Source organism: Ambystoma mexicanum, chromosome 1p (assembly GCF_040938575.1).
Source record: "Ambystoma mexicanum isolate Mex_15411 chromosome 1p, UKY_AmexF1_1, whole genome shotgun sequence".
NCBI lineage: Eukaryota > Metazoa > Chordata > Amphibia > Caudata > Ambystomatidae > Ambystoma > Ambystoma mexicanum.
The window spans coordinates 12592760-12615365 of record NC_090921.1 but is presented as its reverse complement, the minus strand read 5'-3'; the positions used below and the strand labels follow the sequence as shown (position 1 = coordinate 12615365).

Here is a 22606-nt window from a genome sequence, read left to right as displayed (position 1 = left end):
TTCAGGAACATTGCCGGTAGGGAGAGTAAGCTCTTTAAAGGCATGCAATGAGATGTGTTTTTCTTTATTTCTGCATATTTCTGTAGCTAGCTGCATTCTTTCAGTCAACATCCCGCCCCATTTAGTGCTCACGTTTTTAAAGAAGTCCACCATTAGCCCGCAGTGTAAGCCTACCCGGGGCCTCCGCCGATGGTCCATGGTGTGTGGGATCCTTACTGGACCAACCCCAGCCGTAACGCAAATCTTAGCTTTGTCTCATTCGACCCCTAACTCGACCCAAGGAGCTACTGCAAACTCTTAGCCTAACACTAGCCCTAAATGAAAGACGCCTATTGTCCTCACATGTGGGATTTTGTTCTCGCTGCTAGTGCATACGAAACTTGGTTCCGACGTGTCCAGGAGTGGGAGAATTACCAGGGACCTTGCAATCTCGTGCCTGGGGGTTTCTAAGCTGGGCATAGGAGCTCCACTGGATGGAGCCAAGTGTCTTGAACTGAGTTTTTGTGATGCAGCAGGAAAAGGCGCTGCAAAAAGGAGCAACTACCAAGGCAAAGAGATGTGCATTCATTAGGGCATCGTGTCGGCAGATTTGTGGCCCTGCCAAGCACGTGTTTATTGACAGGATCGTGAACGCATGTCCGTTTTCAGTGAACAGTGATTTATGCTTTACCCTTTTTTGGTGAAAACGCACACGAGTCAGATGTGTGCTTTCAGTCTGGGTGTTCAGAAAAGCAAGAATTCATAAACACATGCCATTCCCTGGCTCCCAATTGTCCTGTCTGTACACGTGGCATGAAGATAAAAAAGAAACAGCTATTGGCAGCGGTGGGATTCGAACCCACGCCTCCAAAGAGACTGGAGCCTAAATCCAGCGCCTTAGACCGCTCGGCCACGCTACCCTGCTGGTACTGAAACGAGAGCCTCTGAGACCTGTATTTTTTTAGGGATTGGCTGGTTTGGCCATTAATTCAAAATCAAAGCAAAGCATGAACTTGGATTGAATTCTAGCACTGGCTGTGCAAAGCCCGAACTGAACAATAAAGCACACTTGTCAGCCTGAAATTGAAATGTCACCTTTCGGGAGTGCTCTGTTCAACAGCAGTCTGGTAGCCTAGTGGTCAATGTCAGCACCCCTCCATCCAGCAGTCTTGAGTTCAATTCCCGGTGAGGGAGGTCAGATCTTTTCTAGGTTTTTTTTGGTTCTAAAAATGTTTGGGAAGCGAAGGTTCAGGAACATTGCCGGTAGGGAGAGTAAGCTCTTTAAAGGCATGCAATGAGATGTGTTTTTCTTTATTTCTGCATATTTCTGTAGCTAGCTGCATTCTTTCAGTCAACATCCCGCCCCATTTAGTGCTCACGTTTTTAAAGAAGTCCACCATTAGCCCGCAGTGTAAGCCTACCCGGGGCCTCCGCCGATGGTCCATGGTGTGTGGGATCCTTACTGGACCAACCCCAGCCGTAACGCAAATCTTAGCTTTGTCTCATTCGACCCCTAACTCGACCCAAGGAGCTACTGCAAACTCTTAGCCTAACACTAGCCCTAAATGAAAGACGCCTATTGTCCTCACATGTGGGATTTTGTTCTCGCTGCTAGTGCATACGAAACTTGGTTCCGACGTGTCCAGGAGTGGGAGAATTACCAGGGACCTTGCAATCTCGTGCCTGGGGGTTTCTAAGCTGGGCATAGGAGCTCCACTGGATGGAGCCAAGTGTCTTGAACTGAGTTTTTGTGATGCAGCAGGAAAAGGCGCTGCAAAAAGGAGCAACTACCAAGGCAAAGAGATGTGCATTCATTAGGGCATCGTGTCGGCAGATTTGTGGCCCTGCCAAGCACGTGTTTATTGACAGGATCGTGAACGCATGTCCGTTTTCAGTGAACAGTGATTTATGCTTTACCCTTTTTTGGTGAAAACGCACACGAGTCAGATGTGTGCTTTCAGTCTGGGTGTTCAGAAAAGCAAGAATTCATAAACACATGCCATTCCCTGGCTCCCAATTGTCCTGTCTGTACACGTGGCATGAAGATAAAAAAGAAACAGCTATTGGCAGCGGTGGGATTCGAACCCACGCCTCCAAAGAGACTGGAGCCTAAATCCAGCGCCTTAGACCGCTCGGCCACGCTACCCTGCTGGTACTGAAACGAGAGCCTCTGAGACCTGTATTTTTTTAGGGATTGGCTGGTTTGGCCATTAATTCAAAATCAAAGCAAAGCATGAACTTGGATTGAATTCTAGCACTGGCTGTGCAAAGCCCGAACTGAACAATAAAGCACACTTGTCAGCCTGAAATTGAAATGTCACCTTTCGGGAGTGCTCTGTTCAACAGCAGTCTGGTAGCCTAGTGGTCAATGTCAGCACCCCTCCATCCAGCAGTCTTGAGTTCAATTCCCGGTGAGGGAGGTCAGATCTTTTCTAGGTTTTTTTTGGTTCTAAAAATGTTTGGGAAGCGAAGGTTCAGGAACATTGCCGGTAGGGAGAGTAAGCTCTTTAAAGGCATGCAATGAGATGTGTTTTTCTTTATTTCTGCATATTTCTGTAGCTAGCTGCATTCTTTCAGTCAACATCCCGCCCCATTTAGTGCTCACGTTTTTAAAGAAGTCCACCATTAGCCCGCAGTGTAAGCCTACCCGGGGCCTCCGCCGATGGTCCATGGTGTGTGGGATCCTTACTGGACCAACCCCAGCCGTAACGCAAATCTTAGCTTTGTCTCATTCGACCCCTAACTCGACCCAAGGAGCTACTGCAAACTCTTAGCCTAACACTAGCCCTAAATGAAAGACGCCTATTGTCCTCACATGTGGGATTTTGTTCTCGCTGCTAGTGCATACGAAACTTGGTTCCGACGTGTCCAGGAGTGGGAGAATTACCAGGGACCTTGCAATCTCGTGCCTGGGGGTTTCTAAGCTGGGCATAGGAGCTCCACTGGATGGAGCCAAGTGTCTTGAACTGAGTTTTTGTGATGCAGCAGGAAAAGGCGCTGCAAAAAGGAGCAACTACCAAGGCAAAGAGATGTGCATTCATTAGGGCATCGTGTCGGCAGATTTGTGGCCCTGCCAAGCACGTGTTTATTGACAGGATCGTGAACGCATGTCCGTTTTCAGTGAACAGTGATTTATGCTTTACCCTTTTTTGGTGAAAACGCACACGAGTCAGATGTGTGCTTTCAGTCTGGGTGTTCAGAAAAGCAAGAATTCATAAACACATGCCATTCCCTGGCTCCCAATTGTCCTGTCTGTACACGTGGCATGAAGATAAAAAAGAAACAGCTATTGGCAGCGGTGGGATTCGAACCCACGCCTCCAAAGAGACTGGAGCCTAAATCCAGCGCCTTAGACCGCTCGGCCACGCTACCCTGCTGGTACTGAAACGAGAGCCTCTGAGACCTGTATTTTTTTAGGGATTGGCTGGTTTGGCCATTAATTCAAAATCAAAGCAAAGCATGAACTTGGATTGAATTCTAGCACTGGCTGTGCAAAGCCCGAACTGAACAATAAAGCACACTTGTCAGCCTGAAATTGAAATGTCACCTTTCGGGAGTGCTCTGTTCGACAGCAGTCTGGTAGCCTAGTGGTCAATGTCAGCACCCCTCCATCCAGCAGTCCTGAGTTCAATTCCCGGTGAGGGAGGTCAGATCTTTTCTAGGTTTTTTTTGGTTCTAAAAATGTTTGGGAAGCGAAGGTTCAGGAACATTGCCGGTAGGGAGAGTAAGCTCTTTAAAGGCATGCAATGAGATGTGTTTTTCTTTATTTCTGCATATTTCTGTAGCTAGCTGCATTCTTTCAGTCAACATCCCGCCCCATTTAGTGCTCACGTTTTTAAAGAAGTCCACCATTAGCCCGCAGTGTGAGCCTACCCGGGGCCTCCGCCGATGGTCCATGGTGTGTGGGATCCTTACTGGACCAACCCCAGCCGTAACGCAAATCTTAGCTTTGTCTCATTCGACCCCTAACTCGACCCAAGGAGCTACTGCAAACTCTTAGCCTAACACTAGCCCTAAATGAAAGACGCCTATTGTCCTCACATGTGGGATTTTGTTCTCGCTGCTAGTGCATACGAAACTTGGTTCCGACGTGTCCAGGAGTGGGAGAATTACCAGGGACCTTGCAATCTCGTGCCTGGGGGTTTCTAAGCTGGGCATAGGAGCTCCACTGGATGGAGCCAAGTGTCTTGAACTGAGTTTTTGTGATGCAGCAGGAAAAGGCTCTGCAAAAAGGAGCAACTACCAAGGCAAAGAGATGTGCATTCATTAGGGCATCGTGTCGGCAGATTTGTGGCCCTGCCAAGCACGTGTTTATTGACAGGATCGTGAACGCATGTCCGTTTTCAGTGAACAGTGATTTATGCTTTACCCTTTTTTGGTGAAAACGCACACGAGTCAGATGTGTGCTTTCAGTCTGGGTGTTCAGAAAAGCAAGAATTCATAAACACATGCCATTCCCTGGCTCCCAATTGTCCTGTCTGTACACGTGGCATGAAGATAAAAAAGAAACAGCTATTGGCAGCGGTGGGATTCGAACCCACGCCTCCAAAGAGACTGGAGCCTAAATCCAGCGCCTTAGACCGCTCGGCCACGCTACCCTGCTGGTACTGAAACGAGAGCCTCTGAGACCTGTATTTTTTTAGGGATTGGCTGGTTTGGCCATTAATTCAAAATCAAAGCAAAGCATGAACTTGGATTGAATTCTAGCACTGGCTGTGCAAAGCCCGAACTGAACAATAAAGCACACTTGTCAGCCTGAAATTGAAATGTCACCTTTCGGGAGTGCTCTGTTCAACAGCAGTCTGGTAGCCTAGTGGTCAATGTCAGCACCCCTCCATCCAGCAGTCTTGAGTTCAATTCCCGGTGAGGGAGGTCAGATCTTTTCTAGGTTTTTTTTGGTTCTAAAAATGTTTGGGAAGCGAAGGTTCAGGAACATTGCCGGTAGGGAGAGTAAGCTCTTTAAAGGCATGCAATGAGATGTGTTTTTCTTTATTTCTGCATATTTCTGTAGCTAGCTGCATTCTTTCAGTCAACATCCCGCCCCATTTAGTGCTCACGTTTTTAAAGAAGTCCACCATTAGCCCGCAGTGTAAGCCTACCCGGGGCCTCCGCCGATGGTCCATGGTGTGTGGGATCCTTACTGGACCAACCCCAGCCGTAACGCAAATCTTAGCTTTGTCTCATTCGACCCCTAACTCGACCCAAGGAGCTACTGCAAACTCTTAGCCTAACACTAGCCCTAAATGAAAGACGCCTATTGTCCTCACATGTGGGATTTTGTTCTCGCTGCTAGTGCATACGAAACTTGGTTCCGACGTGTCCAGGAGTGGGAGAATTACCAGGGACCTTGCAATCTCGTGCCTGGGGGTTTCTAAGCTGGGCATAGGAGCTCCACTGGATGGAGCCAAGTGTCTTGAACTGAGTTTTTGTGATGCAGCAGGAAAAGGCGCTGCAAAAAGGAGCAACTACCAAGGCAAAGAGATGTGCATTCATTAGGGCATCGTGTCGGCAGATTTGTGGCCCTGCCAAGCACGTGTTTATTGACAGGATCGTGAACGCATGTCCGTTTTCAGTGAACAGTGATTTATGCTTTACCCTTTTTTGGTGAAAACGCACACGAGTCAGATGTGTGCTTTCAGTCTGGGTGTTCAGAAAAGCAAGAATTCATAAACACATGCCATTCCCTGGCTCCCAATTGTCCTGTCTGTACACGTGGCATGAAGATAAAAAAGAAACAGCTATTGGCAGCGGTGGGATTCGAACCCACGCCTCCAAAGAGACTGGAGCCTAAATCCAGCGCCTTAGACCGCTCGGCCACGCTACCCTGCTGGTACTGAAACGAGAGCCTCTGAGACCTGTATTTTTTTAGGGATTGGCTGGTTTGGCCATTAATTCAAAATCAAAGCAAAGCATGAACTTGGATTGAATTCTAGCACTGGCTGTGCAAAGCCCGAACTGAACAATAAAGCACACTTGTCAGCCTGAAATTGAAATGTCACCTTTCGGGAGTGCTCTGTTCGACAGCAGTCTGGTAGCCTAGTGGTCAATGTCAGCACCCCTCCATCCAGCAGTCCTGAGTTCAATTCCCGGTGAGGGAGGTCAGATCTTTTCTAGGTTTTTTTTGGTTCTAAAAATGTTTGGGAAGCGAAGGTTCAGGAACATTGCCGGTAGGGAGAGTAAGCTCTTTAAAGGCATGCAATGAGATGTGTTTTTCTTTATTTCTGCATATTTCTGTAGCTAGCTGCATTCTTTCAGTCAACATCCCGCCCCATTTAGTGCTCACGTTTTTAAAGAAGTCCACCATTAGCCCGCAGTGTAAGCCTACCCGGGGCCTCCGCCGATGGTCCATGGTGTGTGGGATCCTTACTGGACCAACCCCAGCCGTAACGCAAATCTTAGCTTTGTCTCATTCGACCCCTAACTCGACCCAAGGAGCTACTGCAAACTCTTAGCCTAACACTAGCCCTAAATGAAAGACGCCTATTGTCCTCACATGTGGGATTTTGTTCTCGCTGCTAGTGCATACGAAACTTGGTTCCGACGTGTCCAGGAGTGGGAGAATTACCAGGGACCTTGCAATCTCGTGCCTGGGGGTTTCTAAGCTGGGCATAGGAGCTCCACTGGATGGAGCCAAGTGTCTTGAACTGAGTTTTTGTGATGCAGCAGGAAAAGGCTCTGCAAAAAGGAGCAACTACCAAGGCAAAGAGATGTGCATTCATTAGGGCATCGTGTCGGCAGATTTGTGGCCCTGCCAAGCACGTGTTTATTGACAGGATCGTGAACGCATGTCCGTTTTCAGTGAACAGTGATTTATGCTTTACCCTTTTTTGGTGAAAACGCACACGAGTCAGATGTGTGCTTTCAGTCTGGGTGTTCAGAAAAGCAAGAATTCATAAACACATGCCATTCCCTGGCTCCCAATTGTCCTGTCTGTACACGTGGCATGAAGATAAAAAAGAAACAGCTATTGGCAGCGGTGGGATTCGAACCCACGCCTCCAAAGAGACTGGAGCCTAAATCCAGCGCCTTAGACCGCTCGGCCACGCTACCCTGCTGGTACTGAAACGAGAGCCTCTGAGACCTGTATTTTTTTAGGGATTGGCTGGTTTGGCCATTAATTCAAAATCAAAGCAAAGCATGAACTTGGATTGAATTCTAGCACTGGCTGTGCAAAGCCCGAACTGAACAATAAAGCACACTTGTCAGCCTGAAATTGAAATGTCACCTTTCGGGAGTGCTCTGTTCGACAGCAGTCTGGTAGCCTAGTGGTCAATGTCAGCACCCCTCCATCCAGCAGTCTTGAGTTCAATTCCCGGTGAGGGAGGTCAGATCTTTTCTAGGTTTTTTTTGGTTCTAAAAATGTTTGGGAAGCGAAGGTTCAGGAACATTGCCGGTAGGGAGAGTAAGCTCTTTAAAGGCATGCAATGAGATGTGTTTTTCTTTATTTCTGCATATTTCTGTAGCTAGCTGCATTCTTTCAGTCAACATCCCGCCCCATTTAGTGCTCACGTTTTTAAAGAAGTCCACCATTAGCCCGCAGTGTAAGCCTACCCGGGGCCTCCGCCGATGGTCCATGGTGTGTGGGATCCTTACTGGACCAACCCCAGCCGTAACGCAAATCTTAGCTTTGTCTCATTCGACCCCTAACTCGACCCAAGGAGCTACTGCAAACTCTTAGCCTAACACTAGCCCTAAATGAAAGACGCCTATTGTCCTCACATGTGGGATTTTGTTCTCGCTGCTAGTGCATACGAAACTTGGTTCCGACGTGTCCAGGAGTGGGAGAATTACCAGGGACCTTGCAATCTCGTGCCTGGGGGTTTCTAAGCTGGGCATAGGAGCTCCACTGGATGGAGCCAAGTGTCTTGAACTGAGTTTTTGTGATGCAGCAGGAAAAGGCGCTGCAAAAAGGAGCAACTACCAAGGCAAAGAGATGTGCATTCATTAGGGCATCGTGTCGGCAGATTTGTGGCCCTGCCAAGCACGTGTTTATTGACAGGATCGTGAACGCATGTCCGTTTTCAGTGAACAGTGATTTATGCTTTACCCTTTTTTGGTGAAAACGCACACGAGTCAGATGTGTGCTTTCAGTCTGGGTGTTCAGAAAAGCAAGAATTCATAAACACATGCCATTCCCTGGCTCCCAATTGTCCTGTCTGTACACGTGGCATGAAGATAAAAAAGAAACAGCTATTGGCAGCGGTGGGATTCGAACCCACGCCTCCAAAGAGACTGGAGCCTAAATCCAGCGCCTTAGACCGCTCGGCCACGCTACCCTGCTGGTACTGAAACGAGAGCCTCTGAGACCTGTATTTTTTTAGGGATTGGCTGGTTTGGCCATTAATTCAAAATCAAAGCAAAGCATGAACTTGGATTGAATTCTAGCACTGGCTGTGCAAAGCCCGAACTGAACAATAAAGCACACTTGTCAGCCTGAAATTGAAATGTCACCTTTCGGGAGTGCTCTGTTCAACAGCAGTCTGGTAGCCTAGTGGTCAATGTCAGCACCCCTCCATCCAGCAGTCTTGAGTTCAATTCCCGGTGAGGGAGGTCAGATCTTTTCTAGGTTTTTTTTGGTTCTAAAAATGTTTGGGAAGCGAAGGTTCAGGAACATTGCCGGTAGGGAGAGTAAGCTCTTTAAAGGCATGCAATGAGATGTGTTTTTCTTTATTTCTGCATATTTCTGTAGCTAGCTGCATTCTTTCAGTCAACATCCCGCCCCATTTAGTGCTCACGTTTTTAAAGAAGTCCACCATTAGCCCGCAGTGTAAGCCTACCCGGGGCCTCCGCCGATGGTCCATGGTGTGTGGGATCCTTACTGGACCAACCCCAGCCGTAACGCAAATCTTAGCTTTGTCTCATTCGACCCCTAACTCGACCCAAGGAGCTACTGCAAACTCTTAGCCTAACACTAGCCCTAAATGAAAGACGCCTATTGTCCTCACATGTGGGATTTTGTTCTCGCTGCTAGTGCATACGAAACTTGGTTCCGACGTGTCCAGGAGTGGGAGAATTACCAGGGACCTTGCAATCTCGTGCCTGGGGGTTTCTAAGCTGGGCATAGGAGCTCCACTGGATGGAGCCAAGTGTCTTGAACTGAGTTTTTGTGATGCAGCAGGAAAAGGCGCTGCAAAAAGGAGCAACTACCAAGGCAAAGAGATGTGCATTCATTAGGGCATCGTGTCGGCAGATTTGTGGCCCTGCCAAGCACGTGTTTATTGACAGGATCGTGAACGCATGTCCGTTTTCAGTGAACAGTGATTTATGCTTTACCCTTTTTTGGTGAAAACGCACACGAGTCAGATGTGTGCTTTCAGTCTGGGTGTTCAGAAAAGCAAGAATTCATAAACACATGCCATTCCCTGGCTCCCAATTGTCCTGTCTGTACACGTGGCATGAAGATAAAAAAGAAACAGCTATTGGCAGCGGTGGGATTCGAACCCACGCCTCCAAAGAGACTGGAGCCTAAATCCAGCGCCTTAGACCGCTCGGCCACGCTACCCTGCTGGTACTGAAACGAGAGCCTCTGAGACCTGTATTTTTTTAGGGATTGGCTGGTTTGGCCATTAATTCAAAATCAAAGCAAAGCATGAACTTGGATTGAATTCTAGCACTGGCTGTGCAAAGCCCGAACTGAACAATAAAGCACACTTGTCAGCCTGAAATTGAAATGTCACCTTTCGGGAGTGCTCTGTTCAACAGCAGTCTGGTAGCCTAGTGGTCAATGTCAGCACCCCTCCATCCAGCAGTCTTGAGTTCAATTCCCGGTGAGGGAGGTCAGATCTTTTCTAGGTTTTTTTTGGTTCTAAAAATGTTTGGGAAGCGAAGGTTCAGGAACATTGCCGGTAGGGAGAGTAAGCTCTTTAAAGGCATGCAATGAGATGTGTTTTTCTTTATTTCTGCATATTTCTGTAGCTAGCTGCATTCTTTCAGTCAACATCCCGCCCCATTTAGTGCTCACGTTTTTAAAGAAGTCCACCATTAGCCCGCAGTGTAAGCCTACCCGGGGCCTCCGCCGATGGTCCATGGTGTGTGGGATCCTTACTGGACCAACCCCAGCCGTAACGCAAATCTTAGCTTTGTCTCATTCGACCCCTAACTCGACCCAAGGAGCTACTGCAAACTCTTAGCCTAACACTAGCCCTAAATGAAAGACGCCTATTGTCCTCACATGTGGGATTTTGTTCTCGCTGCTAGTGCATACGAAACTTGGTTCCGACGTGTCCAGGAGTGGGAGAATTACCAGGGACCTTGCAATCTCGTGCCTGGGGGTTTCTAAGCTGGGCATAGGAGCTCCACTGGATGGAGCCAAGTGTCTTGAACTGAGTTTTTGTGATGCAGCAGGAAAAGGCGCTGCAAAAAGGAGCAACTACCAAGGCAAAGAGATGTGCATTCATTAGGGCATCGTGTCGGCAGATTTGTGGCCCTGCCAAGCACGTGTTTATTGACAGGATCGTGAACGCATGTCCGTTTTCAGTGAACAGTGATTTATGCTTTACCCTTTTTTGGTGAAAACGCACACGAGTCAGATGTGTGCTTTCAGTCTGGGTGTTCAGAAAAGCAAGAATTCATAAACACATGCCATTCCCTGGCTCCCAATTGTCCTGTCTGTACACGTGGCATGAAGATAAAAAAGAAACAGCTATTGGCAGCGGTGGGATTCGAACCCACGCCTCCAAAGAGACTGGAGCCTAAATCCAGCGCCTTAGACCGCTCGGCCACGCTACCCTGCTGGTACTGAAACGAGAGCCTCTGAGACCTGTATTTTTTTAGGGATTGGCTGGTTTGGCCATTAATTCAAAATCAAAGCAAAGCATGAACTTGGATTGAATTCTAGCACTGGCTGTGCAAAGCCCGAACTGAACAATAAAGCACACTTGTCAGCCTGAAATTGAAATGTCACCTTTCGGGAGTGCTCTGTTCAACAGCAGTCTGGTAGCCTAGTGGTCAATGTCAGCACCCCTCCATCCAGCAGTCTTGAGTTCAATTCCCGGTGAGGGAGGTCAGATCTTTTCTAGGTTTTTTTTGGTTCTAAAAATGTTTGGGAAGCGAAGGTTCAGGAACATTGCCGGTAGGGAGAGTAAGCTCTTTAAAGGCATGCAATGAGATGTGTTTTTCTTTATTTCTGCATATTTCTGTAGCTAGCTGCATTCTTTCAGTCAACATCCCGCCCCATTTAGTGCTCACGTTTTTAAAGAAGTCCACCATTAGCCCGCAGTGTAAGCCTACCCGGGGCCTCCGCCGATGGTCCATGGTGTGTGGGATCCTTACTGGACCAACCCCAGCCGTAACGCAAATCTTAGCTTTGTCTCATTCGACCCCTAACTCGACCCAAGGAGCTACTGCAAACTCTTAGCCTAACACTAGCCCTAAATGAAAGACGCCTATTGTCCTCACATGTGGGATTTTGTTCTCGCTGCTAGTGCATACGAAACTTGGTTCCGACGTGTCCAGGAGTGGGAGAATTACCAGGGACCTTGCAATCTCGTGCCTGGGGGTTTCTAAGCTGGGCATAGGAGCTCCACTGGATGGAGCCAAGTGTCTTGAACTGAGTTTTTGTGATGCAGCAGGAAAAGGCGCTGCAAAAAGGAGCAACTACCAAGGCAAAGAGATGTGCATTCATTAGGGCATCGTGTCGGCAGATTTGTGGCCCTGCCAAGCACGTGTTTATTGACAGGATCGTGAACGCATGTCCGTTTTCAGTGAACAGTGATTTATGCTTTACCCTTTTTTGGTGAAAACGCACACGAGTCAGATGTGTGCTTTCAGTCTGGGTGTTCAGAAAAGCAAGAATTCATAAACACATGCCATTCCCTGGCTCCCAATTGTCCTGTCTGTACACGTGGCATGAAGATAAAAAAGAAACAGCTATTGGCAGCGGTGGGATTCGAACCCACGCCTCCAAAGAGACTGGAGCCTAAATCCAGCGCCTTAGACCGCTCGGCCACGCTACCCTGCTGGTACTGAAACGAGAGCCTCTGAGACCTGTATTTTTTTAGGGATTGGCTGGTTTGGCCATTAATTCAAAATCAAAGCAAAGCATGAACTTGGATTGAATTCTAGCACTGGCTGTGCAAAGCCCGAACTGAACAATAAAGCACACTTGTCAGCCTGAAATTGAAATGTCACCTTTCGGGAGTGCTCTGTTCAACAGCAGTCTGGTAGCCTAGTGGTCAATGTCAGCACCCCTCCATCCAGCAGTCTTGAGTTCAATTCCCGGTGAGGGAGGTCAGATCTTTTCTAGGTTTTTTTTGGTTCTAAAAATGTTTGGGAAGCGAAGGTTCAGGAACATTGCCGGTAGGGAGAGTAAGCTCTTTAAAGGCATGCAATGAGATGTGTTTTTCTTTATTTCTGCATATTTCTGTAGCTAGCTGCATTCTTTCAGTCAACATCCCGCCCCATTTAGTGCTCACGTTTTTAAAGAAGTCCACCATTAGCCCGCAGTGTAAGCCTACCCGGGGCCTCCGCCGATGGTCCATGGTGTGTGGGATCCTTACTGGACCAACCCCAGCCGTAACGCAAATCTTAGCTTTGTCTCATTCGACCCCTAACTCGACCCAAGGAGCTACTGCAAACTCTTAGCCTAACACTAGCCCTAAATGAAAGACGCCTATTGTCCTCACATGTGGGATTTTGTTCTCGCTGCTAGTGCATACGAAACTTGGTTCCGACGTGTCCAGGAGTGGGAGAATTACCAGGGACCTTGCAATCTCGTGCCTGGGGGTTTCTAAGCTGGGCATAGGAGCTCCACTGGATGGAGCCAAGTGTCTTGAACTGAGTTTTTGTGATGCAGCAGGAAAAGGCGCTGCAAAAAGGAGCAACTACCAAGGCAAAGAGATGTGCATTCATTAGGGCATCGTGTCGGCAGATTTGTGGCCCTGCCAAGCACGTGTTTATTGACAGGATCGTGAACGCATGTCCGTTTTCAGTGAACAGTGATTTATGCTTTACCCTTTTTTGGTGAAAACGCACACGAGTCAGATGTGTGCTTTCAGTCTGGGTGTTCAGAAAAGCAAGAATTCATAAACACATGCCATTCCCTGGCTCCCAATTGTCCTGTCTGTACACGTGGCATGAAGATAAAAAAGAAACAGCTATTGGCAGCGGTGGGATTCGAACCCACGCCTCCAAAGAGACTGGAGCCTAAATCCAGCGCCTTAGACCGCTCGGCCACGCTACCCTGCTGGTACTGAAACGAGAGCCTCTGAGACCTGTATTTTTTTAGGGATTGGCTGGTTTGGCCATTAATTCAAAATCAAAGCAAAGCATGAACTTGGATTGAATTCTAGCACTGGCTGTGCAAAGCCCGAACTGAACAATAAAGCACACTTGTCAGCCTGAAATTGAAATGTCACCTTTCGGGAGTGCTCTGTTCAACAGCAGTCTGGTAGCCTAGTGGTCAATGTCAGCACCCCTCCATCCAGCAGTCTTGAGTTCAATTCCCGGTGAGGGAGGTCAGATCTTTTCTAGGTTTTTTTTGGTTCTAAAAATGTTTGGGAAGCGAAGGTTCAGGAACATTGCCGGTAGGGAGAGTAAGCTCTTTAAAGGCATGCAATGAGATGTGTTTTTCTTTATTTCTGCATATTTCTGTAGCTAGCTGCATTCTTTCAGTCAACATCCCGCCCCATTTAGTGCTCACGTTTTTAAAGAAGTCCACCATTAGCCCGCAGTGTAAGCCTACCCGGGGCCTCCGCCGATGGTCCATGGTGTGTGGGATCCTTACTGGACCAACCCCAGCCGTAACGCAAATCTTAGCTTTGTCTCATTCGACCCCTAACTCGACCCAAGGAGCTACTGCAAACTCTTAGCCTAACACTAGCCCTAAATGAAAGACGCCTATTGTCCTCACATGTGGGATTTTGTTCTCGCTGCTAGTGCATACGAAACTTGGTTCCGACGTGTCCAGGAGTGGGAGAATTACCAGGGACCTTGCAATCTCGTGCCTGGGGGTTTCTAAGCTGGGCATAGGAGCTCCACTGGATGGAGCCAAGTGTCTTGAACTGAGTTTTTGTGATGCAGCAGGAAAAGGCGCTGCAAAAAGGAGCAACTACCAAGGCAAAGAGATGTGCATTCATTAGGGCATCGTGTCGGCAGATTTGTGGCCCTGCCAAGCACGTGTTTATTGACAGGATCGTGAACGCATGTCCGTTTTCAGTGAACAGTGATTTATGCTTTACCCTTTTTTGGTGAAAACGCACACGAGTCAGATGTGTGCTTTCAGTCTGGGTGTTCAGAAAAGCAAGAATTCATAAACACATGCCATTCCCTGGCTCCCAATTGTCCTGTCTGTACACGTGGCATGAAGATAAAAAAGAAACAGCTATTGGCAGCGGTGGGATTCGAACCCACGCCTCCAAAGAGACTGGAGCCTAAATCCAGCGCCTTAGACCGCTCGGCCACGCTACCCTGCTGGTACTGAAACGAGAGCCTCTGAGACCTGTATTTTTTTAGGGATTGGCTGGTTTGGCCATTAATTCAAAATCAAAGCAAAGCATGAACTTGGATTGAATTCTAGCACTGGCTGTGCAAAGCCCGAACTGAACAATAAAGCACACTTGTCAGCCTGAAATTGAAATGTCACCTTTCGGGAGTGCTCTGTTCAACAGCAGTCTGGTAGCCTAGTGGTCAATGTCAGCACCCCTCCATCCAGCAGTCTTGAGTTCAATTCCCGGTGAGGGAGGTCAGATCTTTTCTAGGTTTTTTTTGGTTCTAAAAATGTTTGGGAAGCGAAGGTTCAGGAACATTGCCGGTAGGGAGAGTAAGCTCTTTAAAGGCATGCAATGAGATGTGTTTTTCTTTATTTCTGCATATTTCTGTAGCTAGCTGCATTCTTTCAGTCAACATCCCGCCCCATTTAGTGCTCACGTTTTTAAAGAAGTCCACCATTAGCCCGCAGTGTAAGCCTACCCGGGGCCTCCGCCGATGGTCCATGGTGTGTGGGATCCTTACTGGACCAACCCCAGCCGTAACGCAAATCTTAGCTTTGTCTCATTCGACCCCTAACTCGACCCAAGGAGCTACTGCAAACTCTTAGCCTAACACTAGCCCTAAATGAAAGACGCCTATTGTCCTCACATGTGGGATTTTGTTCTCGCTGCTAGTGCATACGAAACTTGGTTCCGACGTGTCCAGGAGTGGGAGAATTACCAGGGACCTTGCAATCTCGTGCCTGGGGGTTTCTAAGCTGGGCATAGGAGCTCCACTGGATGGAGCCAAGTGTCTTGAACTGAGTTTTTGTGATGCAGCAGGAAAAGGCGCTGCAAAAAGGAGCAACTACCAAGGCAAAGAGATGTGCATTCATTAGGGCATCGTGTCGGCAGATTTGTGGCCCTGCCAAGCACGTGTTTATTGACAGGATCGTGAACGCATGTCCGTTTTCAGTGAACAGTGATTTATGCTTTACCCTTTTTTGGTGAAAACGCACACGAGTCAGATGTGTGCTTTCAGTCTGGGTGTTCAGAAAAGCAAGAATTCATAAACACATGCCATTCCCTGGCTCCCAATTGTCCTGTCTGTACACGTGGCATGAAGATAAAAAAGAAACAGCTATTGGCAGCGGTGGGATTCGAACCCACGCCTCCAAAGAGACTGGAGCCTAAATCCAGCACCTTAGACCGCTCGGCCACGCTACCCTGCTGGTACTGAAACGAGAGCCTCTGAGACCTGTATTTTTTTAGGGATTGGCTGGTTTGGCCATTAATTCAAAATCAAAGCAAAGCATGAACTTGGATTGAATTCTAGCACTGGCTCTGCAAAGCCCGAACTGAACAATAAAGCACACTTGTCAGCCTGAAATTGAAATGTCACCTTTCGGGAGTGCTCTGTTCAACAGCAGTCTGGTAGCCTAGTGGTCAATGTCAGCACCCCTCCATCCAGCAGTCTTGAGTTCAATTCCCGGTGAGGGAGGTCAGATCTTTTCTAGGTTTTTTTTGGTTCTAAAAATGTTTGGGAAGCGAAGGTTCAGGAACATTGCCGGTAGGGAGAGTAAGCTCTTTAAAGGCATGCAATGAGATGTGTTTTTCTTTATTTCTGCATATTTCTGTAGCTAGCTGCATTCTTTCAGTCAACATCCCGCCCCATTTAGTGCTCACGTTTTTAAAGAAGTCCACCATTAGCCCGCAGTGTAAGCCTACCCGGGGCCTCCGCCGATGGTCCATGGTGTGTGGGATCCTTACTGGACCAACCCCAGCCGTAACGCAAATCTTAGCTTTGTCTCATTCGACCCCTAACTCGACCCAAGGAGCTACTGCAAACTCTTAGCCTAACACTAGCCCTAAATGAAAGACGCCTATTGTCCTCACATGTGGGATTTTGTTCTCGCTGCTAGTGCATACGAAACTTGGTTCCGACGTGTCCAGGAGTGGGAGAATTACCAGGGACCTTGCAATCTCGTGCCTGGGGGTTTCTAAGCTGGGCATAGGAGCTCCACTGGATGGAGCCAAGTGTCTTGAACTGAGTTTTTGTGATGCAGCAGGAAAAGGCTCCGCAAAAAGGAGCAACTACCAAGGCAAAGAGATGTGCATTCATTAGGGCATCGTGTCGGCAGATTTGTGGCCCTGCCCTGAACGTGTTTATTGACAGGATCGTGAACGCATGTCCGTTTTCAGTGAACAGTGATTTATGCTTTACCCTTTTTTGGTGAAAACGCACACGAGTCAGATGTGTGCTTTCAGTCTGGGTGTTCAGAAAAGCAAGAATTCATAAACACATGCCATTCCCTGGCTCCCAATTGTCCTGTCTGTACACGTGGCATGAAGATAAAAAAGAAACAGCTATTGGCAGCGGTGGGATTCGAACCCACGCCTCCAAAGAGACTGGAGCCTAAATCCAGCGCCTTAGACCGCTCGGCCACGCTACCCTGCTGGTACTGAAACGAGAGCCTCTGAGACCTGTATTTTTTTAGGGATTGGCTGGTTTGGCCATTAATTCAAAATCAAAGCAAAGCATGAACTTGGATTGAATTCTAGCACTGGCTGTGCAAAGCCCGAACTGAACAATAAAGCACACTTGTCAGCCTGAAATTGAAATGTCACCTTTCGGGAGTGCTCTGTTTGACAGCAGTCTGGTAGCCTAGTGGTCAATGTCAGCACCCCTCCATCCAGCAGTCCTGAGTTCAATTCCCGGTGAGGGAGGTCAGATCTTTTCTAGGTTTTTTTTGGTTCTAAAAATGTTTGGGAAGCGAAGGTTCAGGAACATTGCCGGTAGGGAGAGTAAGCTCTTTAAAGGCATGCAATGAGATGTGTTTTTCTTTATTTCTGCATATTTCTGTAGCTAGCTGCATTCTTTCAGTCAACATCCCGCCCCATTTAGTGCTCACGTTTTTAAAGAAGTCCACCATTAGCCCGCAGTGTAAGCCTACCCGGGGCCTCCGCCGATGGTCCATGGTGTGTGGGATCCTTACTGGACCAACCCCAGCCGTAACGCAAATCTTAGCTTTGTCTCATTCGACCCCTAACTCGACCCAAGGAGCTACTGCAAACTCTTAGCCTAACACTAGCCCTAAATGAAAGACGCCTATTGTCCTCACATGTGGGATTTTGTTCTCGCTGCTAGTGCATACGAAACTTGGTTCCGACGTGTCCAGGAGTGGGAGAATTACCAGGGACCTTGCAATCTCGTGCCTGGGGGTTTCTAAGCTGGGCATAGGAGCTCCACTGGATGGAGCCAAGTGTCTTGAACTGAGTTTTTGTGATGCAGCAGGAAAAGGCGCTGCAAAAAGGAGCAACTACCAAGGCAAAGAGATGTGCATTCATTAGGGCATCGTGTCGGCAGATTTGTGGCCCTGCCAAGCACGTGTTTATTGACAGGATCGTGAACGCATGTCCGTTTTCAGTGAACAGTGATTTATGCTTTACCCTTTTTTGGTGAAAACGCACACGAGTCAGATGTGTGCTTTCAGTCTGGGTGTTCAGAAAAGCAAGAATTCATAAACACATGCCATTCCCTGGCTCCCAATTGTCCTGTCTGTACACGTGGCATGAAGATAAAAAAGAAACAGCTATTGGCAGCGGTGGGATTCGAACCCACGCCTCCAAAGAGACTGGAGCCTAAATCCAGCGCCTTAGACCGCTCGGCCACGCTACCCTGCTGGTACTGAAACGAGAGCCTCTGAGACCTGTATTTTTTTAGGGATTGGCTGGTTTGGCCATTAATTCAAAATCAAAGCAAAGCATGAACTTGGATTGAATTCTAGCACTGGCTGTGCAAAGCCCGAACTGAACAATAAAGCACACTTGTCAGCCTGAAATTGAAATGTCACCTTTCGGGAGTGCTCTGTTCAACAGCAGTCTGGTAGCCTAGTGGTCAATGTCAGCACCCCTCCATCCGGCAGTCTTGAGTTCAATTCCCGGTGAGGGAGGTCAGATCTTTTCTAGGTTTTTTTTGGTTCTAAAAATGTTTGGGAAGCGAAGGTTCAGGAACATTGCCGGTAGGGAGAGTAAGCTCTTTAAAGGCATGCAATGAGATGTGTTTTTCTTTATTTCTGCATATTTCTGTAGCTAGCTGCATTCTTTCAGTCAACATCCCGCCCCATTTAGTGCTCACGTTTTTAAAGAAGTCCACCATTAGCCCGCAGTGTAAGCCTACCCGGGGCCTCCGCCGATGGTCCATGGTGTGTGGGATCCTTACTGGACCAACCCCAGCCGTAACGCAAATCTTAGCTTTGTCTCATTCGACCCCTAACTCGACCCAAGGAGCTACTGCAAACTCTTAGCCTAACACTAGCCCTAAATGAAAGACGCCTATTGTCCTCACATGTGGGATTTTGTTCTCGCTGCTAGTGCATACGAAACTTGGTTCCGACGTGTCCAGGAGTGGGAGAATTACCAGGGACCTTGCAATCTCGTGCCTGGGGGTTTCTAAGCTGGGCATAGGAGCTCCACTGGATGGAGCCAAGTGTCTTGAACTGAGTTTTTGTGATGCAGCAGGAAAAGGCGCTGCAAAAAGGAGCAACTACCAAGGCAAAGAGATGTGCATTCATTAGGGCATCGTGTCGGCAGATTTGTGGCCCTGCCAAGCACGTGTTTATTGACAGGATCGTGAACGCATGTCCGTTTTCAGTGAACAGTGATTTATGCTTTACCCTTTTTTGGTGAAAACGCACACGAGTCAGATGTGTGCTTTCAGTCTGGGTGTTCAGAAAAGCAAGAATTCATAAACACATGCCATTCCCTGGCTCCCAATTGTCCTGTCTGTACACGTGGCATGAAGATAAAAAAGAAACAGCTATTGGCAGCGGTGGGATTCGAACCCACGCCTCCAAAGAGACTGGAGCCTAAATCCAGCGCCTTAGACCGCTCGGCCACGCTACCCTGCTGGTACTGAAACGAGAGCCTCTGAGACCTGTATTTTTTTAGGGATTGGCTGGTTTGGCCATTAATTCAAAATCAAAGCAAAGCATGAACTTGGATTGAATTCTAGCACTGGCTGTGCAAAGCCCGAACTGAACAATAAAGCACACTTGTCAGCCTGAAATTGAAATGTCACCTTTCGGGAGTGCTCTGTTCAACAGCAGTCTGGTAGCCTAGTGGTCAATGTCAGCACCCCTCCATCCAGCAGTCTTGAGTTCAATTCCCGGTGAGGGAGGTCAGATCTTTTCTAGGTTTTTTTTGGTTCTAAAAATGTTTGGGAAGCGAAGGTTCAGGAACATTGCCGGTAGGGAGAGTAAGCTCTTTAAAGGCATGCAATGAGATGTGTTTTTCTTTATTTCTGCATATTTCTGTAGCTAGCTGCATTCTTTCAGTCAACATCCCGCCCCATTTAGTGCTCACGTTTTTAAAGAAGTCCACCATTAGCCCGCAGTGTAAGCCTACCCGGGGCCTCCGCCGATGGTCCATGGTGTGTGGGATCCTTACTGGACCAACCCCAGCCGTAACGCAAATCTTAGCTTTGTCTCATTCGACCCCTAACTCGACCCAAGGAGCTACTGCAAACTCTTAGCCTAACACTAGCCCTAAATGAAAGACGCCTATTGTCCTCACATGTGGGATTTTGTTCTCGCTGCTAGTGCATACGAAACTTGGTTCCGACGTGTCCAGGAGTGGGAGAATTACCAGGGACCTTGCAATCTCGTGCCTGGGGGTTTCTAAGCTGGGCATAGGAGCTCCACTGGATGGAGCCAAGTGTCTTGAACTGAGTTTTTGTGATGCAGCAGGAAAAGGCGCTGCAAAAAGGAGCAACTACCAAGGCAAAGAGATGTGCATTCATTAGGGCATCGTGTCGGCAGATTTGTGGCCCTGCCAAGCACGTGTTTATTGACAGGATCGTGAACGCATGTCCGTTTTCAGTGAACAGTGATTTATGCTTTACCCTTTTTTGGTGAAAACGCACACGAGTCAGATGTGTGCTTTCAGTCTGGGTGTTCAGAAAAGCAAGAATTCATAAACACATGCCATTCCCTGGCTCCCAATTGTCCTGTCTGTACACGTGGCATGAAGATAAAAAAGAAACAGCTATTGGCAGCGGTGGGATTCGAACCCACGCCTCCAAAGAGACTGGAGCCTAAATCCAGCGCCTTAGACCGCTCGGCCACGCTACCCTGCTGGTACTGAAACGAGAGCCTCTGAGACCTGTATTTTTTTAGGGATTGGCTGGTTTGGCCATTAATTCAAAATCAAAGCAAAGCATGAACTTGGATTGAATTCTAGCACTGGCTGTGCAAAGCCCGAACTGAACAATAAAGCACACTTGTCAGCCTGAAATTGAAATGTCACCTTTCGGGAGTGCTCTGTTCAACAGCAGTCTGGTAGCCTAGTGGTCAATGTCAGCACCCCTCCATCCAGCAGTCTTGAGTTCAATTCCCGGTGAGGGAGGTCAGATCTTTTCTAGGTTTTTTTTGGTTCTAAAAATGTTTGGGAAGCGAAGGTTCAGGAACATTGCCGGTAGGGAGAGTAAGCTCTTTAAAGGCATGCAATGAGATGTGTTTTTCTTTATTTCTGCATATTTCTGTAGCTAGCTGCATTCTTTCAGTCAACATCCCGCCCCATTTAGTGCTCACGTTTTTAAAGAAGTCCACCATTAGCCCGCAGTGTAAGCCTACCCGGGGCCTCCGCCGATGGTCCATGGTGTGTGGGATCCTTACTGGACCAACCCCAGCCGTAACGCAAATCTTAGCTTTGTCTCATTCGACCCCTAACTCGACCCAAGGAGCTACTGCAAACTCTTAGCCTAACACTAGCCCTAAATGAAAGACGCCTATTGTCCTCACATGTGGGATTTTGTTCTCGCTGCTAGTGCATACGAAACTTGGTTCCGACGTGTCCAGGAGTGGGAGAATTACCAGGGACCTTGCAATCTCGTGCCTGGGGGTTTCTAAGCTGGGCATAGGAGCTCCACTGGATGGAGCCAAGTGTCTTGAACTGAGTTTTTGTGATGCAGCAGGAAAAGGCGCTGCAAAAAGGAGCAACTACCAAGGCAAAGAGATGTGCATTCATTAGGGCATCGTGTCGGCAGATTTGTGGCCCTGCCAAGCACGTGTTTATTGACAGGATCGTGAACGCATGTCCGTTTTCAGTGAACAGTGATTTATGCTTTACCCTTTTTTGGTGAAAACGCACACGAGTCAGATGTGTGCTTTCAGTCTGGGTGTTCAGAAAAGCAAGAATTCATAAACACATGCCATTCCCTGGCTCCCAATTGTCCTGTCTGTACACGTGGCATGAAGATAAAAAAGAAACAGCTATTGGCAGCGGTGGGATTCGAACCCACGCCTCCAAAGAGACTGGAGCCTAAATCCAGCACCTTAGACCGCTCGGCCACGCTACCCTGCTGGTACTGAAACGAGAGCCTCTGAGACCTGTATTTTTTTAGGGATTGGCTGGTTTGGCCATTAATTCAAAATCAAAGCAAAGCATGAACTTGGATTGAATTCTAGCACTGGCTCTGCAAAGCCCGAACTGAACAATAAAGCACACTTGTCAGCCTGAAATTGAAATGTCACCTTTCGGGAGTGCTCTGTTCAACAGCAGTCTGGTAGCCTAGTGGTCAATGTCAGCACCCCTCCATCCAGCAGTCTTGAGTTCAATTCCCGGTGAGGGAGGTCAGATCTTTTCTAGGTTTTTTTTGGTTCTAAAAATGTTTGGGAAGCGAAGGTTCAGGAACATTGCCGGTAGGGAGAGTAAGCTCTTTAAAGGCATGCAATGAGATGTGTTTTTCTTTATTTCTGCATATTTCTGTAGCTAGCTGCATTCTTTCAGTCAACATCCCGCCCCATTTAGTGCTCACGTTTTTAAAGAAGTCCACCATTAGCCCGCAGTGTAAGCCTACCCGGGGCCTCCGCCGATGGTCCATGGTGTGTGGGATCCTTACTGGACCAACCCCAGCCGTAACGCAAATCTTAGCTTTGTCTCATTCGACCCCTAACTCGACCCAAGGAGCTACTGCAAACTCTTAGCCTAACACTAGCCCTAAATGAAAGACGCCTATTGTCCTCACATGTGGGATTTTGTTCTCGCTGCTAGTGCATACGAAACTTGGTTCCGACGTGTCCAGGAGTGGGAGAATTACCAGGGACCTTGCAATCTCGTGCCTGGGGGTTTCTAAGCTGGGCATAGGAGCTCCACTGGATGGAGCCAAGTGTCTTGAACTGAGTTTTTGTGATGCAGCAGGAAAAGGCTCCGCAAAAAGGAGC

The 22606-nt window shown here is 48.0% G+C and overlaps 18 non-coding genes across 18 annotated transcripts; all 18 read right to left on the bottom strand.

Annotated features, from left to right (window-relative positions):
- Window positions 1–817: 817 nt before the first annotated feature.
- Window positions 818–899, bottom strand: TRNAL-UAG (transfer RNA leucine (anticodon UAG)). Its single transcript has one exon. It is a non-coding gene; the product is annotated as a tRNA-Leu (tRNA).
- A 1144-nt stretch (window positions 900–2043) lies between these two features.
- On the bottom strand, window positions 2044–2125 carry TRNAL-UAG (transfer RNA leucine (anticodon UAG)). The gene has a single exon. It is a non-coding gene; the product is annotated as a tRNA-Leu (tRNA).
- Window positions 2126–3269: 1144 nt separating this feature from the next.
- TRNAL-UAG (transfer RNA leucine (anticodon UAG)) lies at window positions 3270–3351 on the bottom strand. The gene has a single exon. It is a non-coding gene; the product is annotated as a tRNA-Leu (tRNA).
- A 1144-nt stretch (window positions 3352–4495) lies between these two features.
- On the bottom strand, window positions 4496–4577 carry TRNAL-UAG (transfer RNA leucine (anticodon UAG)). The gene has a single exon. It is a non-coding gene; the product is annotated as a tRNA-Leu (tRNA).
- A 1144-nt stretch (window positions 4578–5721) lies between these two features.
- Window positions 5722–5803, bottom strand: TRNAL-UAG (transfer RNA leucine (anticodon UAG)). The gene has a single exon. It is a non-coding gene; the product is annotated as a tRNA-Leu (tRNA).
- A 1144-nt stretch (window positions 5804–6947) lies between these two features.
- Window positions 6948–7029, bottom strand: TRNAL-UAG (transfer RNA leucine (anticodon UAG)). The gene has a single exon. It is a non-coding gene; the product is annotated as a tRNA-Leu (tRNA).
- A 1144-nt stretch (window positions 7030–8173) lies between these two features.
- On the bottom strand, window positions 8174–8255 carry TRNAL-UAG (transfer RNA leucine (anticodon UAG)). The gene has a single exon. It is a non-coding gene; the product is annotated as a tRNA-Leu (tRNA).
- Window positions 8256–9399: 1144 nt separating this feature from the next.
- TRNAL-UAG (transfer RNA leucine (anticodon UAG)) lies at window positions 9400–9481 on the bottom strand. Its single transcript has one exon. It is a non-coding gene; the product is annotated as a tRNA-Leu (tRNA).
- Window positions 9482–10625: 1144 nt separating this feature from the next.
- On the bottom strand, window positions 10626–10707 carry TRNAL-UAG (transfer RNA leucine (anticodon UAG)). The gene has a single exon. It is a non-coding gene; the product is annotated as a tRNA-Leu (tRNA).
- A 1144-nt stretch (window positions 10708–11851) lies between these two features.
- TRNAL-UAG (transfer RNA leucine (anticodon UAG)) lies at window positions 11852–11933 on the bottom strand. Its single transcript has one exon. It is a non-coding gene; the product is annotated as a tRNA-Leu (tRNA).
- Window positions 11934–13077: 1144 nt separating this feature from the next.
- TRNAL-UAG (transfer RNA leucine (anticodon UAG)) lies at window positions 13078–13159 on the bottom strand. Its single transcript has one exon. It is a non-coding gene; the product is annotated as a tRNA-Leu (tRNA).
- A 1144-nt stretch (window positions 13160–14303) lies between these two features.
- TRNAL-UAG (transfer RNA leucine (anticodon UAG)) lies at window positions 14304–14385 on the bottom strand. The gene has a single exon. It is a non-coding gene; the product is annotated as a tRNA-Leu (tRNA).
- A 1144-nt stretch (window positions 14386–15529) lies between these two features.
- Window positions 15530–15611, bottom strand: TRNAL-UAG (transfer RNA leucine (anticodon UAG)). Its single transcript has one exon. It is a non-coding gene; the product is annotated as a tRNA-Leu (tRNA).
- Window positions 15612–16755: 1144 nt separating this feature from the next.
- On the bottom strand, window positions 16756–16837 carry TRNAL-UAG (transfer RNA leucine (anticodon UAG)). The gene has a single exon. It is a non-coding gene; the product is annotated as a tRNA-Leu (tRNA).
- A 1144-nt stretch (window positions 16838–17981) lies between these two features.
- Window positions 17982–18063, bottom strand: TRNAL-UAG (transfer RNA leucine (anticodon UAG)). Its single transcript has one exon. It is a non-coding gene; the product is annotated as a tRNA-Leu (tRNA).
- Window positions 18064–19207: 1144 nt separating this feature from the next.
- TRNAL-UAG (transfer RNA leucine (anticodon UAG)) lies at window positions 19208–19289 on the bottom strand. The gene has a single exon. It is a non-coding gene; the product is annotated as a tRNA-Leu (tRNA).
- A 1144-nt stretch (window positions 19290–20433) lies between these two features.
- TRNAL-UAG (transfer RNA leucine (anticodon UAG)) lies at window positions 20434–20515 on the bottom strand. Its single transcript has one exon. It is a non-coding gene; the product is annotated as a tRNA-Leu (tRNA).
- Window positions 20516–21659: 1144 nt separating this feature from the next.
- Window positions 21660–21741, bottom strand: TRNAL-UAG (transfer RNA leucine (anticodon UAG)). The gene has a single exon. It is a non-coding gene; the product is annotated as a tRNA-Leu (tRNA).
- Window positions 21742–22606: the final 865 nt, after the last annotated feature.